This window comes from Tupaia chinensis, unplaced genomic scaffold, assembly GCF_000334495.1.
Source record: "Tupaia chinensis unplaced genomic scaffold, TupChi_1.0 Scaffold000688_1, whole genome shotgun sequence".
NCBI classification, from domain to species: domain Eukaryota; kingdom Metazoa; phylum Chordata; class Mammalia; order Scandentia; family Tupaiidae; genus Tupaia; species Tupaia belangeri.
In genome coordinates this window covers 3,750,458-3,765,328 of record NW_006160211.1, presented here as the reverse complement: position 1 = coordinate 3,765,328, position 14,871 = coordinate 3,750,458, and the positions used below count along the sequence as shown (strand labels likewise).

The 14,871-nt window shown below is 42.8% G+C and overlaps 1 long non-coding RNA gene and 1 pseudogene across 1 annotated transcript in view; one reads left to right on the top strand and one right to left on the bottom strand.

The window, feature by feature from the left end:
* Nucleotides 1-34: 34 nt before the first annotated feature.
* The window catches only part of LOC102493070 (uncharacterized), a 30,822-nt gene continuing 15,985 nt past the window's right edge, over nucleotides 35-14,871 (bottom strand). The window contains exon 3 of the long non-coding RNA XR_001371299.2: nucleotides 35-130. This is a non-coding gene — a long non-coding RNA (uncharacterized LOC102493070). The remainder of the gene's footprint in view (nucleotides 131-14,871) is intronic.
* LOC106736211 (40S ribosomal protein S10 pseudogene) lies at nucleotides 2,055-2,616 on the top strand (annotated as a pseudogene).

The window sequence follows — 14,871 nt, the reverse complement described above, 5'->3', positions numbered from 1 at the left end:
CCACTACTCACTCCCACCTCTATGTTTGCGCAGGAGGCCTCCGTCCACAGCGTCCCCTGCAGGCAGAATTGGGTAAAACAAGGCGCGGCTGTCGTTTCCTGAGAGGTCTCTGTATTAAGTCACAACTACCCTGGAACCAAAAAGTCTCGGTAATAAACTGACATCGGAGCGAAGTAAGGAATGTGTAATACCTCAAAGCACTTCCGTATGGGCTGTCAATAACACAGGTGGCCTTGGGGTAACGCAGTACTCTCCTGAACCTCCAGATACAGAAGAGGTAGACCATTTCATTCACTCATTTAGTAAGTCAGTGAATGAGGGTACTAAGGATAGATCTGCTTATGATCTGGTGAGAGTTTAAAAAACAATTTCGGATTGTAATAAATACTGTAATGGAAATAAAACATGCTAATATTAGTAAAGTGAGCAGAACTAATTTAGAACAGATATCTGAGATGAGAAGGAGCCAGCCATGCAACAAACCAAGGAACCTTCTGAACAGAGGAAACAGCAGGTGCGAGGACCTAAGGTGAAAAAGATCTTGCTCACTACTGAGAACAGAAAGGAAGCCAATGAGACTAGAAGGGAGGGAGGTATGGAGATGTGAGGCACAAGACAAATAAAAATACTGACATAGGCTGAAGCAGGAACTTTGAAATCTGATGGAACTGCCTTTCAGATTTCTATGATTTGGGGGAAGTTTCCTAATTTCTCTGTAAAATGAGCATAATAACTATAGTAATCTAATAGGGTTGTCATGAGCATTAAATGAGATAATGTGGTTAAGGCTGTTAAGACACCATTTAGCACAAAGTGAGCACTCAGTAGTGTTCTTCTACATGGTTAATTCTATTAAAGGTAGTAATGACTCCCTTTCTTAGAATTATTTGATTTAATTTAATTTGTTACTATCATTTTTTAATGTGACCAGAGAGAGGGAAAGTGAAGGAAACTGCAAGGTCCAGAACTTGAACCACAGCCGGCCATGTGGGAGTCCAGCACCTTAACCACCACACCACCTGCTGGCCTGTGACTCCCATTTTCGCCATATAGTCCCTTTTGCTATTCTTCTCCCCATCATTAATTGTTGCCCCAATAAAATCAGTCAAATTCTCCAAAGAAATGCTATTTGATCTCATCCAATGGCCAGAATGTTTGAGTTTAAATATATAAAAACTTACCTATACTAATAAAGTGCAAATGTATGTGAATTAATGACCAAAAGTCACAAAAAAGATGCTTTCAAGTTTATGAGGAAAAAAGTTACGGGTACTGTGTAAATATTCTATTTTTCAAAATGTGACTGAATTTTACAGTAGACAATAAACAAAGAAGGTGGATAGGGCCAGGACAGTCCCTTCATCCACGGAGGAGTAGTTGCAACTAGTCCGGTCAAACTAGTCTATTCATACCAAAACAGGTCATCTCTGACATCAACATGTAAGAGAACACAAGGGTGGGGGGGACAAACAACAAAAACAAAAAACAGTTCAGTTTAGTTCAGTTCAACAAATATTTATGAGCACATACTGAATGTGATTTTAACATCACTCTCGCCAATATTTTAAACTTCCATGACCCTTCTTTTTCTCACATCTATTTGGCAAAATTCCAACTTCAGGTGAACTGTCTATTTTCCCCATGCCTACCCAAGCCTTCTTCCTTTTTTAATGCAGTCTTATAAGATTGTATTCCTTTCCATCCGAAAACATAACTCAATTTGTTATTTTACATTCAGAAATGTGATTGAATTTTTAGTGCCTCTCCAATAAACTATAAACCCCAGAAAAACAAGGACAATAACTATTTCTTGCTCACAATAGTATCCTTGGTGTCTGGTACAGCGTCTGAAAACACAATGAGTGAATAGAATATGTCGAGAACTATGATAGGTGAGCAGAGATTCAAAAAAGACTAGAAAATATTGTTCAAAGAACTTAAAATATCAGAGTGCAAAATATGTGAGAGGGTAGGGTATATCTTAGTTTATTTTGGAGTCACTAGAAGTGATGTCATCTTTCCAGCCTCAGCCCTGGACCCTGCAGCTGCCGCGACGTTGATGCCTAAGAAGAACCGGATTGCCATTTACGAACTCCTTTTTAAGAAGGGAGTGATGGTAGCCACAAAGGATGTCCATATGCCCAAGCACCCGGAGCTAGCTGACAAGAATGTGCCCAACCTTCACGTCATGAAGGCCATGTAGTCTCTGAAGTCTCGAGGCTACGTGAAGGAGCAGTTTGCCTGGAGATATTTCTACTGGTACCTTACCAATGAGGGTATCCAGTACCTGTGCGATTACCTCCACCTGCCCCCCACCCAACACACACACAGATCATGCCTGCTACCCTGCGCCGAAGCCGTCCTGAGACTAGCAGGCCCCGACCCAAAGGTCTGGAGGGCGAGCAACCTGCAACACTCACAAGAGGAGAAGTTGACAGAGACACCTACAGATGGAGTGCTGTGACCCCTGGTGCAGACAAGAAAGCCTAGGCTGGGGCCGGGTCAGCCACCGAGTTCCAGTTTAGAGGCAGATTTGGTCGTGGACGTTGGCCAGTCACCTCAGTAAAGTTGGAGGAGATTATTTTGTGTTGAATAAACTTGTAGCCAGAAAAAAAAGAAAAAAAAGATGTCATAACAAACAAGGATGAGATAGCTTTAAACTTTCAAAATCATGTAAATATAGTCTCTCAACCTACTTTCCTGTAATTTACCACTGATGATTATACTGGTTTTAAAATACAAACACTGGGGGAACCAGCAGTTAGCGTAATGACTATGTCGCTGGACTCCCACGTAGTCGACCGCGGTTCGTGTCCCGGACCCGGTGGCTTAAAACTCACGCCGGGCGCGTGTGCGTGCGTGCCCAAGATCCCGAGAGGAGAATGGAGGAGAAGGGATTGCGGCGTGACCATCCCCTCTGGGGGGTGATTTCTCGCTTTCTGTCTCTATGTCTCTCTCTGTCTGTCTGGCGAGCGCACGCGCCCTACAGTGAAAATCTCTCAAAAAAAAAAAAAAAATACAAACACTGGGACCAGCAGGTGACATGATGGTTAAGGCACTGAAATTCCGACATGGTCGACGGTGGTTCAAGTCTCGGACCTGGCGGCTTGCTTTCTCACTCTTACTCTTTGCCTTTCTCTTGCACAATTCATGTGAAAATAATAAATAGTAGTAGTTCAGTTACTCATGAATTGTTGGCCTGGCCCATAAAAACTGTAAGAAGGGGGACCAGCAGTTAGCATAATGGCTATGTCGCTGGACTTCCATGTAGTTGACCGCGGTTTGAGTCCCGGACCTGGTGGCTTAAACTCACGCTGGACGCGTGGGCATGCCCGCCCAAGATCCCGAGAGGAGAATGGAGAAGGGATTGCGGCGTGGCCATCCCCTCTGGGGGGTGATTTCTCGCTTTCTATCTCTCTGTCTCTCTCAGTCTGTCTGGCGAGCGCACCCGCCCTATAGCACAAACCTCTCCAAAAAAAAAAAAAAAATCCTGTGATAAGGGCCAGCCGGTGGCGAAGTGGTTACGTCATTGAACTCCATAAGGTCAACTATGCTTCATGCACCCAACCTTAGGCTTGAAAATCATGGCGGGCACATGTGCATGCGTGCCCAAAATCCCAAGAGGAGAATGGAGGAGACAGGATTGCAGCATGGCCATCCCCCCTGGGGGGTGATTTCTCACTTTCTGTCGCTCTGTCTCTCTGGCAAGCGCATGCTCCCTATAGAAAAAAAAAAAAAAAAACTCTCAATAGATAAATAAAGTAAAATAAATAAAATTGGGAGAAGAAAAATGTTCCTTGTTTTATGCCATTAAGTTTTAGGGTACTTTGTTACACATTGGTAGTTAACTAAGACAATGAGAGAGGATATTTTTCTAAAGAGAAATTGGGAAACAATACCAGATAGGCAAGTGAGATCTGTGAGGGCACTTCAAAAAAATTCATGATGAGGGAACCAGCAGTTAGCGTAATGGCTATGTCGCTGGACTCTGACGTAGTCGACAGCGGCTTGCGTCCCGGACCTGGTGACTTAAAACTCACGCTGGGTGCGTGTGTGTGTGCCCAAGATCCCGAGAGGAGAATGGAGGAGAAGGGATTGCGGTGTGACCATCCCCTCGCGGGGGGTGTGGGGGGATGATTTCTCGCTTTCTGTCTCTCTGTCTCTCTCTGTCTGGTGAGCGCACGCGCCCTATAGTGAAAACCTCTCCAAAAAATAAATTCATGGAAAAAATGGAATTAAGGGGCTGGCAGGTGGTGTAGTGGTTAAGAACACTGGTCTCCCACATGACCAACCATGGTTTGAGTCCTGGACCTGGCAGTTTGCTTGCGCTCTCACTTTCTCTCACACTCTGTCCCTCTCTGGTCAAATTAAAATAAATAAATAATGAAATAATTCTCTTTTTTTTTCTTTTTCTTTTTCTTTTTTTTTTGGAGAGGTTTTTGTAGGGCACATGAGTGGGCAAGAGAGAAAGAGAGAGACAGAGACAGAAAGCGAGAAATCACCCCCGGGGGGGTGGCCACGCGGCAATCCCTTCTCCATTCTCCTCTTGGGGTCTTGGGCATGCATGCACATGTGCCTGGTGTGAATTTAAGCTGCTGGGTCCGGTATTGAACCATGGTCGACTAAGTGGGAGTCCAGTGATACAGCTATTACACTAACTGCTGGTACCAATAATGAAATAATTCTTTTTAAAAATGGAATTAAAATAGTAACTTTTTGTGCAAGAAGTTTTGAAATTCATGAATAGTTTTTCCAAAATACTCATTTTCTATGAATTTTTTGAAGACCTTGTGTACTTTTGCTCATGCATCGGCCACAATATTCAAGTTTTTAGAAATAGTTCATTCTGGGAAGAGCAGATAGTGTAATGGTTATGTTGCCGACTTTCACATGGCCAACCATGGTCTGAGTACTGGACTCAGAGGCTTGAAACTCATGCCAGGCATATGTGTATGTATGCCCAAAATCCCAAGAGGAGAATGGAGGAGAAGGGGTTGTGGCATGGCCATCTCACTGGGAGATGATTTCTTGCTCTTTGTTTCTCTGTCTCTTTGGCAAGTACATGTGCTGTATAGCAAAAATCTAAAAAATAAATAAATAAATAAAAATAAAATAAATAAAAGAGAAATCAGAAGATGGTGTAATGGTTACGTCGATGGGATTCCGAGGTGTGAGATGGTCCAGTTTTTTATTCTGGGAAGAATTTTCTAATTCCCACTGTAGACATGGAAAGGAGAGGACTGGCAGGATGACGTGAGTGAAAAGCAGGTCTAGATATAGTCTGCGGTTTTGGAGTGAACATTGCAGGTTGTATAAACATGGGGGAGGAGGATTTTATTTTTAAGAATTATTTTATTTAACTTTATTTATTCATTTTAATTTGGCCAGAGAGGGACAAAGTGAGAGAGAGAAAGGGAAAGTGAGAAAGCAAGCCGCCTGGTCCAGGACTTGAACCGAGTTTGGCCATGTAGGAGTCCAGGGCTCTTAACCACCATGCCACCTGCCAGCCCCCAAAATGGGGAAGGAGTTTTAACATTCGGCATATAGTCCACCTTTTCTAGAACTGTGCTGAGTATAGAGTTACTGAGTTTGTAACCACTCTTATTTCTTGACTTGAGAATCTTGATCTTGAAATATTTTTAAAATAAATTTTAGGTCATTTTAATTTTTTTTTCCTAGTTAGACTCCTTCTTTGTCATCTGTTTCTTCACATTCATATCTTTTTTGAATTTTCTATCAATTCCAATTGTATTGAGTCCTCTCCTATAACCAAAATTACTTCTGCCCAAAATGATTACTTGACCTATAAGTTTATAGCATTTGTTTGAACCTTAATCACACGTTGCCCTGTGACATCACAGCTATTATCTTTTCAGGTTTCTTAATTACTTAATTTAATTTTAAATTCATTAATTCACTCAGAAGTCATCTTCTAAGACAGTTACCCAGTGCTTAGTGCTAGAAAACCTCAGAATACCAAAACAAATTTTCTACCTATTTGTTGAATGGGGAAAATCTACACATAAATAGAAATACTTGATTCTACACAGTAAGCACAATTATATAACCTTATGGAACCAAAGAGGAAGAATGTATCCATCCTGAGAGGAGGGGCTAGGAAAGACGTCATAGAGGGCCTGAGCTGAGTCTTAAAGTGGTTAGCCAGGTGAAGTGAGGTGATAAGTTGGGAGAGGAGGAAAAATTGTTCAGTAGCAAAATCTCACTTCAGATGAGCAAAGACATGGAGGCTGCAAACAAGGCATATGTGGAAACCGTTCGTAGTTCACTGACTTGTCAAGCTCGCAGTTGCCAGAGATGAAGTTGGAGAAGTAGATGGGAAGAGATCGTGGAGGACTCTCAATGTCATGCTGTGAATTCTGGACTTAATTCTTCAGACAACTGGGAACATTAACAAGTTACAAGAACTTAGGGCCAGCCCCTTAGCCTGATGGTTAAGGAAGCTGGATCCCACTTTGACTGACTATGCAGTTAAAATCCATGTCTCAGTGACTTGAAAAACATGTCAGTCACATGTGTGTGTCCCAAATCCAGACAGGATGGAGAAATGGAGGAGAAGAGATTTTAGTGTGACCAAACTGCATTGGGGTGGTGGGGTGATTTCCCCCTCTCCCTGCCTCTCTCTCTGGTGCCCTTTGGCAAATTAAAAAAAAAAATTAACAAAGTGTAATGGGATCAAATTGACATTTTTGAGAAAGAGGGCTAGTGTGGAGGATTTTGTTTGTTTGTTTGTTTATCGAGAAAGAGAGAGTGGTTGATAGGAAATGCACCATGCTGCAATCCTCTTGACAGCCTCCCAGGCAGCTAGGCTCCCAGGCACCCTTGCTCTGGTCCACACAGAATCCAATCCAGAGCCTCTCACGTGGCTCGAGCATCACACGGTGGCACCCTATTGCCTGTGCCATTGTAGCACCGCCTATATATATATATATACAGAGAGATAGAAAGCAAGAAATCACCCCCCAGGGGGGATGGCCACGCCACAATCCTTTCTCCTCCATTCTCCTCTCGGGATCTTGGGCACGCATGCACACGCGCCCATCGTGAGTTTAAGCCACTGGGTCCGGGACGCGAACTGCGGTCGACTACATGGGAATCCAGCGACATAGCCATCTACATGAGAGTCCAGTGACATAGCCATTACGCTAACTGCTGGTCCCTAGCACCGCCTATATTTTGAGGGTGTGAGCCCAGAGGCTAGGTGATTAGTTAAGTGAACATGGCAATAAATCAGGTGAGAAATAATAGTGCTGGAACAAAGTCCTTGGTCGTTGTTATACCTAATATGTTGTTTTACTTGCTGTGAAGAATTGTTACAGTTGTTATATTGTTTAATGGCTAAGTTAGTAGTTTGCTGGGAAGAAAATATTTGATTTTAATGCTACTTGCTGAGAGCATACCTGACTCCATTTTGTAGTACATTCAGCCTGGCATTAGCCATGTTCCTGAAAATCCAACACTCAGCCAACACCCTAGTGCTTATCGCTGATAACAGGCTAGCCATATGCTGATCAGTAACATGAGGGACATGAGCATGGTCTATGCTCCACCACCCCCCATGACTGGCAGAAATGTCCCACTTTGTTCTGACTCAAATTCCATAGACTTACATGTAAAATATTCTGTTTCCTCAAGTCACTATGAGCCTGCCAAAATTAGACATAAAAAGAGGAGCCTGAGCCCAGCTCATCGGCTCTGTGCTCTGCTTGGGCCAGATCCTGTCTCGCTGCATCTGAGACCCCCCCCTTGCAGCCCGAGGCTTTGCGGGTTTGCACACCACTGACTCCTCCCCCAGAGGGCTCTCCGCTCTGCCCTCTTTGATGCTCCATTGTCGGCCACTAGCCCCAACCTCCGTACTCTAGGATCACCAGGTGGACTTCTCCTTGCTTGCCCTTGGTTATCTCATGGCCACCGCCACCATTGTACTCTAAGATCTTCGTGGTGCTCAGGTCCGGCTCACCCCCTGTGCCTTGCAGACGCCCCACATTTTCGGCACCAGGCCTCCTCTCGCCCCTGCGGACTGTACTCCCCATCGCCAGGTCAGTACCGGACGTTCTGCGCTGCTCATTCCATTGTAACCTGTAAGCCCCTTTTTCCCTGTGATTAAAGCAACTGGAAAGGCAAACCTGAGTCCTATCCTCGTTCCGTGGGATAGAGCGCAGATAGGCTGTAACTACTTGGGCAGCTGACAAACGTGAGTCGAACCTTCACTGAGTCGTGCTTAAACTCGCCCTTCCGAAACTCCCCTTCCTTCCCTACTGCTGCTCCACACGACAAAATTTGCTCAAGCAGGACAGTCATACAGACAAAGATGAGGGAATACGTTGAAAATTTACAGAGAGAACAAATTGGCAGGACTTGGTGTATCCATAGATCACCGGAGGGAGAGACAGAAATTGAAAACAGCTTCTTGCTTTCTAGGTGCCTACACACAAATGGTAACACAACCAATGTGTCTGAGAGAACTACACAGATATGTCCAATAGATAGCAGGATTTTAAAGCTCAAGGAAGAAATCTGAACTTGTGGTCAAGACCACAGATAAGGTAGTAAAAATTATGAGATTGGGCAAGTTTCTGCAGTGGAAACAAATACTTAACAAAGGATATGGAATCTTGGTAGGAAACACGTGTTAGCAAGGGGCTGGGAAAGTCTGGGGGGGGGAACAGTTGCATAACATCAGAGAAATACAACAAGAATTTGGACTATTTGGTGTATAGGAAATTGAATTGAAGGGGAGAAGAATCAGCATTGTCAAAACACAACAGAGGGACCAGCAGTTAACGTAATGGCTATGTCGCTGGACTCCCATGTAGTCAACTGCGGTTCGCGTCCCGGACCAGGTGGCTTAAAACTCACGCCTGGCGCGTGTGCGTGCGTGCCCAAGATCCCGAGAGGAGAATGGAGGAGAAGGGATTGCGGCGTGGCCATCCCCCCTGGACGGTGATTTCTCGCTTTCTATCTCTGTCTCTGTCTGTCTGGCGAGCATACGCGCCCTATAGCGAAAACCTCTAAACACACACACACACACACACACACACACACACACACACAGCAGAGATTCCATGAACAATAAATAGTCTTTGGATTTGTCGAGAAGATTATGTATAGAGGAGTTTCAGGAAGGTGGAGATGGAAATCAGATAGCACAATGGTTTGAGGCATGAATGGCAATTGAGGAGTGAATGGGAAGTGAAAGAGTGAAGTCAGTGGCTATATATAGCTTGCTCTTTCAGTAACCTGAGGTGAAGAAGGTGAAGGTGTGTCTTCCCACCTCAGAAGATTCTAAAAACCTTGATAGAAAGGTCTAGCAGTGGGGCTGGCGGGTGGTGTGGTGGTTAACGCGTTGGACTGTGGTTCGAGTTCCAGACCTGGTGGTTTGCCTCCTCACTTTCTCTCTGGTCAGATTGAAAGAAAAACAATAATAATAAATGGAATGAGGTGGATGGTTCTTTTTTAAAAAATTGTTTTATTTAATTTTATTTATTATTATTATTTTCCAGTTTTGATCAAAGAGAGACAGAGAAAGAAAGAGGGAAAGTGAGAAAGCAAGCCACCTGGTCTAAGACTTGAACCGCTGTCGGCCATGTGGGAAACACCTTTAACCACCATACCTCCTGCAGGCCCCCAGAGGTGAATTGTTCTTTCAAAACAAACAAAAAGATCTAGCAGCGAATCATGTACATATTATTTAGTACATATTAATAAGATAAGTGGATCTAATTATTAATAAATATCAACACCAAACCTTTAGATTTTTATTATACTTAGCCTTTCTCCCTTGACCAATTATTTTTTTCATTAAATAATTTCTTTCCAGTCTATTCAATGTCAGATACATTAAGTACTCAGAAGCTTCCCGTAGAAATCTCCATGTCCCATTTTGAGAAACTGGGCTCAAGCCATTTCCTGCTTTGGTCATTAAAAAAATAATAATGGGTGTTATTTGCATAATAATCATAATTCCATTAAGAAATGCTGTGTACATGAAATCTAAGTCATGTTATTTTTACAATCACTGTATTAGAATAACATGATTGTGACTTTGTTCATCTCTCAAAAATTTAACGCTGTTTATCAAAGTTACAATAATTGGGAGGCTAAGCTCTCGGAAATCTGAGGTTAAACTAGGTACCCGGTGGGTGTTCTTTAAATAGTTATTGAATGACTAATTGGTTAGTATGTGAATCCTAACACATGTAAGATTAGTGTTAGGGCAGGCCTATTTGAAGAAGTAAACTCATACAAAAACCAACTTGAAGGATTCTTAGGAAAACTTCAGTGATATTCTTACTACATGAATAAAATTTTTGCATGTTCTAAAATCCCTTATAAATATGAAAGAAAAATGATATAATCAAGACAATAAAGTAATAATACTGTTTTATATAGATAGTGTTTCTGGTTATATGTTTGTTAGAAATTTGTTCTGGTTGGGGCTAGCAGGTGGCATGGTGGTTAAGGGTGCTGGACTCCCACATGAACCACCACGGTTTGAGTCCCAGACCTCGTGGCTAGCTTTCTTACTTTCCCACTCTCTCTCTCTCTTGCTCTGTCCCTTTCTCGTCAAATTAAAAAATAAGTAAATAAATAAATAAGTTAAGTAAAATAATTCTTTAATATTATGTGTTCACAAGAAATAAAGCTATGTAGTTACTTTGAAAAAAAGAAATTTGTTCTGGGCATGACTTTGAGTTTTATAGGACAGAATTTACATCATGATAACATTGACACTTTTGAGCCTCCTCAGGTTATAGGCTGTTGCATCAGAGTGAAATAATAAGATGATTCATATCAGATTGCTTCCTTCTGAATCTTAGGATTTCCCCTTTTCCTAATTGTGTCTCTCATTGTTTTTGGCCTGCTCTTCAGTGATGAGTACTGTGTCCATAAAAAATATGTTTATTCATTTTACAAACGTGTGCAAAGAAAAACTTGTTGCTAAGATCTTAAGAGCTCAGGTATCTTTGAGACATAATTCCTGTTTACAATTCTGTGGTAGAAATATGAAGTAGAAAAATATCCTTAAAGACTATATACTAATGCTAAAATGAACATAGGATGCAGATATGGCTTTATCATATCAATTTCAGTTCATTTAGTTATACTCCCAGAAGTGGGATTGCTGGATCATATGATATTATTCTATTTTTAGTTTTTCATAGGATCTCCATGCTGTTTTCCAAAATGGCTATACTAATTTATATTCCCATCAACAGTGTACAAGAGTCCTCTTTTCTCTACATCCTTGCCATTGCTTATTATCATTCTTTTTTTTTAAGTTTTTTGCCATAGGGTCTCTCTGTCTCTCTCTAGTGAGAGACAGAGACAGAGACAGGGAAAGTGAAAAATCACCTCTCATGGGGAATGGCCACACCACAATCCTTCATTCTCCTTTTGAAATTTTGGGAATGCACGCACACATGCCTGGCGTGTTTGAAGTCACCAGATCTGGGATTCCAACTGCCATCATCCATGTGGGAATCCAGCACCTTAACCACGAGAGCACCTACTGGTCCCATCATTTGTCATTTGTCATTTGTCTTTTTTTTTTTTTTTTGAGGTTTTTGCCTTAGGGCATGTGTGTTCACTGGAGACAGAGACACTGAAAGGGAAAGTGAGAAATCCCTCCTTCACAGGCGGAATGGCCATGCTTCAATCCTTCCCCCTCCATTCTCCTCCCGGACATGCATGCACATGTGCCTGGCATGATTTTCAAGCCACTGGGTCAAGAACTTGAACCAGAGTCGACCATGTAGGAGTGATGGAACTGCTACGCCCTCTGCTGGTTCCCTGTCATTTGTCTTCTAATAATGGCCATTTTTTTTTGGAGAGGTTTTTGCTCTAGGGCGCGTGTGCTAGCCAGCCAGACAGAGACAGAGGGATAGAAAGCGAGAAATCACCCCCCAGGGGGGATGGCCATGCCGCAATCCCTTCTCCTCCATTCTCCTCTTGGGATCCTGGGCACGCACGCACGCACACGCACCCGGCGTGAGTGTAAGCCACCGGGTTCGGGACTCGAACCGCAGTCGACTATGTGGGAGTCCAGCGACAAAGCCATTACGCTAACTGCTGGTCCCTTTTTTTTTTTTTTTGGAAGAGATTTTTGCTATAGGGTGTGTGTGCTTGCAGGAGGAAAAGAGACAGAAAGTGAGAAATCGCCTCCTGGGGGGATGGCCATGCCACAGTCGCTTCTTCTTCACTCTCCTCTCAGGATTTTTGGCATGCACCACATGTGCCCATTGTGAATTTTAAGCCTTCGGGTTTTGAACTGCAGTTGACTACATGGGAATCCAGCAATATAACCATTATGCCACCTTCTAGTCCCTATACTAGCCACCCTGTATACAGGTGTGGGGTGCTAGCTCATTGTGGCTTTAATTTTTACTTCTCTAATGATTAGAGCTGTTGAACATTTTTTTCATAGCCGATTATTTCTTGTTTTGAGAAATGTCTGTTCAGATCCTCTGCCTGTTTTTAAATAGGCTATTTGTTTTCTCGATGTGTTATTTATGTTCCTTATACTCTCATGCTTAGTTCAGTGTTATTCATAACAGCCAAGAAATGGGAGCAACCTAAGTATCTAACAATGTGTGAATGGATAAAGAATGTATGGTATATACACACAATGAAATATTATAGAGCCTCAGAAAAGAAAGGAATCCTGTTATATGCGACAACATGAATGGAAGTGGAGGATATTAGGATAAGTAAAATAAACCAGGCAGAGAAAGACAAAGACTGCATGACCTTACTTACATGTGGAATCTAAAAATGTAGCTCTCTGACCAGCTGTGATGGTACTGGCGGTAGAGTGCTCACCTGTGGTGCTAGGAGCCACATGGCTGTTCACTGGTTTAGATCCTATGTTAACCTGAAGTACGCTGGGTATGCAAACACCCAAATCCTGGCTGGCTAGAGGACCAGGGGAAGGGTATCACAGTGTGGTGAGGATGCCTATCTCTCTCTCATGAAAGAAAGAAAATAAATAAACTTAAAAAAGAAGTCGATCTCACAGAAACGGTAAGAAGATGGCTACTAGAGACTGAGGGAAAGGGGAGAGGTTGGTCAAGGAGTAGTTTCACTTAGACAGGAAGATTAAGTTTTAGTGATCTATCACACTGCATAGTGACCATAGTTAATAAAAAGGTATTGTATACTGTAATATAGCACAAGTCTCTCTCTCTCAAAATAAAATAAAATAAAAATTGATACACTAAGTTCCATGGGTGACACTCTGAATGTAGAGATTGGTATACATTGATAGATGAGTTCAGTCTGGTACAGAGTATGGTTGTTGAATTGAAATTCCTTTAGAGACTGGACGGGCTGAAGAGGAAACTGGGAAGACCACTTAGAAGGAGAATATGATGGGGACTGGCCCCAGAAAGGGTAAGATTTATATATCAGTATAATGAAGAACTTTTCATGACAGACTGTATTAGAATGTGCATGTGGCATGTTGTAGATATTAGAATCAGGACGTGACCTGCCTGACTTTTTGCTACATATCAGTCCTCTTGGCAGTGATGGACAGGGATGTAGGGTCTGTGCTCACCAGAAAGAGAGACAAAAAGCGAGAAATCAACCCTGGGGGATGGGGGGGATGGCCATGCCGCAATCCCTTCTCCATTCTCCTCTCTGGATCTTGGGCACGCACGTGCATGTGCCCCGACGTGAGTTAAAGCCACCGGGTCCGGGACTCGAACTGTGTGGTCGACTACATGGGAGTCCAGTGACATAGCCATTACATATATAAACGTATATAAACTTTCCATATCTATGTTCTCAGCTAGAAAACAGGAATAGTATCTATTTGAGGCCCAACCTTTCCTAAGTTAGTTCATTAAATCATTTAAAAAGAGCCTGTATTTACCAAAAAAAAAAGAGAATTTGAAATATTTCAACTTGTATGTATGTGCAAGATGTTGGTAAACTTCGTTTCACCTTGAAAATTTTTTCTTAAAAATAACAAACAGGGTACTGACAGGTGGCATGGCATGGTGGTTAAGGGCACTGGACTCCCACATGGCCAACCAGGGTTCGAGTCCTGGGCTAGGCGACTTGCTTTCTCACTTTCTTTCTCTCTCCCCTTTCTCTCTCACTCTGTTCCTCTGTAGTCAAATTAAAATAAATAAATAAATGGATAAAGTTAAATAAAAATAATTATTTCAAAAATGGCAAACGAACAGAAAAAGATTGATAGTGTCCCAGGGAATATTAAAAGTCCAGGACTGGCAATCAGAGAACCTGGCTCTATCACTAAGCAGCTCTTACCCTTGGACTTGCATCATTTCACCTCTCTGGGCCTGTTTTCCCTATGAAATGATCCGTGCAGTCCAACACAATAAGACACTAGTCACATTTTATTATAAAATAAAATACACACCGGGTGTCAAGGACAGAAAAAGGAAATACAATATTTTATGAATCAAATTTAATACTGATCACATTTTGAAATATTTTGCATATACTGGATTAAATATTTTTTAAAAATATATGTCACCTGTTTCTTTTTGCTCCTTTGATGTGGCTCCTAGAAAAGCTAAATTATGTTTGCGGCCCTGGTCTGGATGATCTCTAATAACCCTTTCAGCTTTAAGACTGTGCCAGGGACCGTGTGGACACGTAATTCGTTCGGTTCGATTTCCTTGCATTGCGATACGGAAGGATTGGCCGTCACTGAGCGGGGCGGGGCCCGGGCGGGCAGGGAAACACAGGCCCCTCGGGTTTTCGCTCTAGCCCTGGGAGCCGGAAGGACCCCGGCTTCTGCGCGGGCTCGGGGGCCGTGCGCACTCGGGCGAGTCTCCAGGCTCCAGGCGGCCAGGGGCAGAGGCAGGCGCGGCGGGCCGG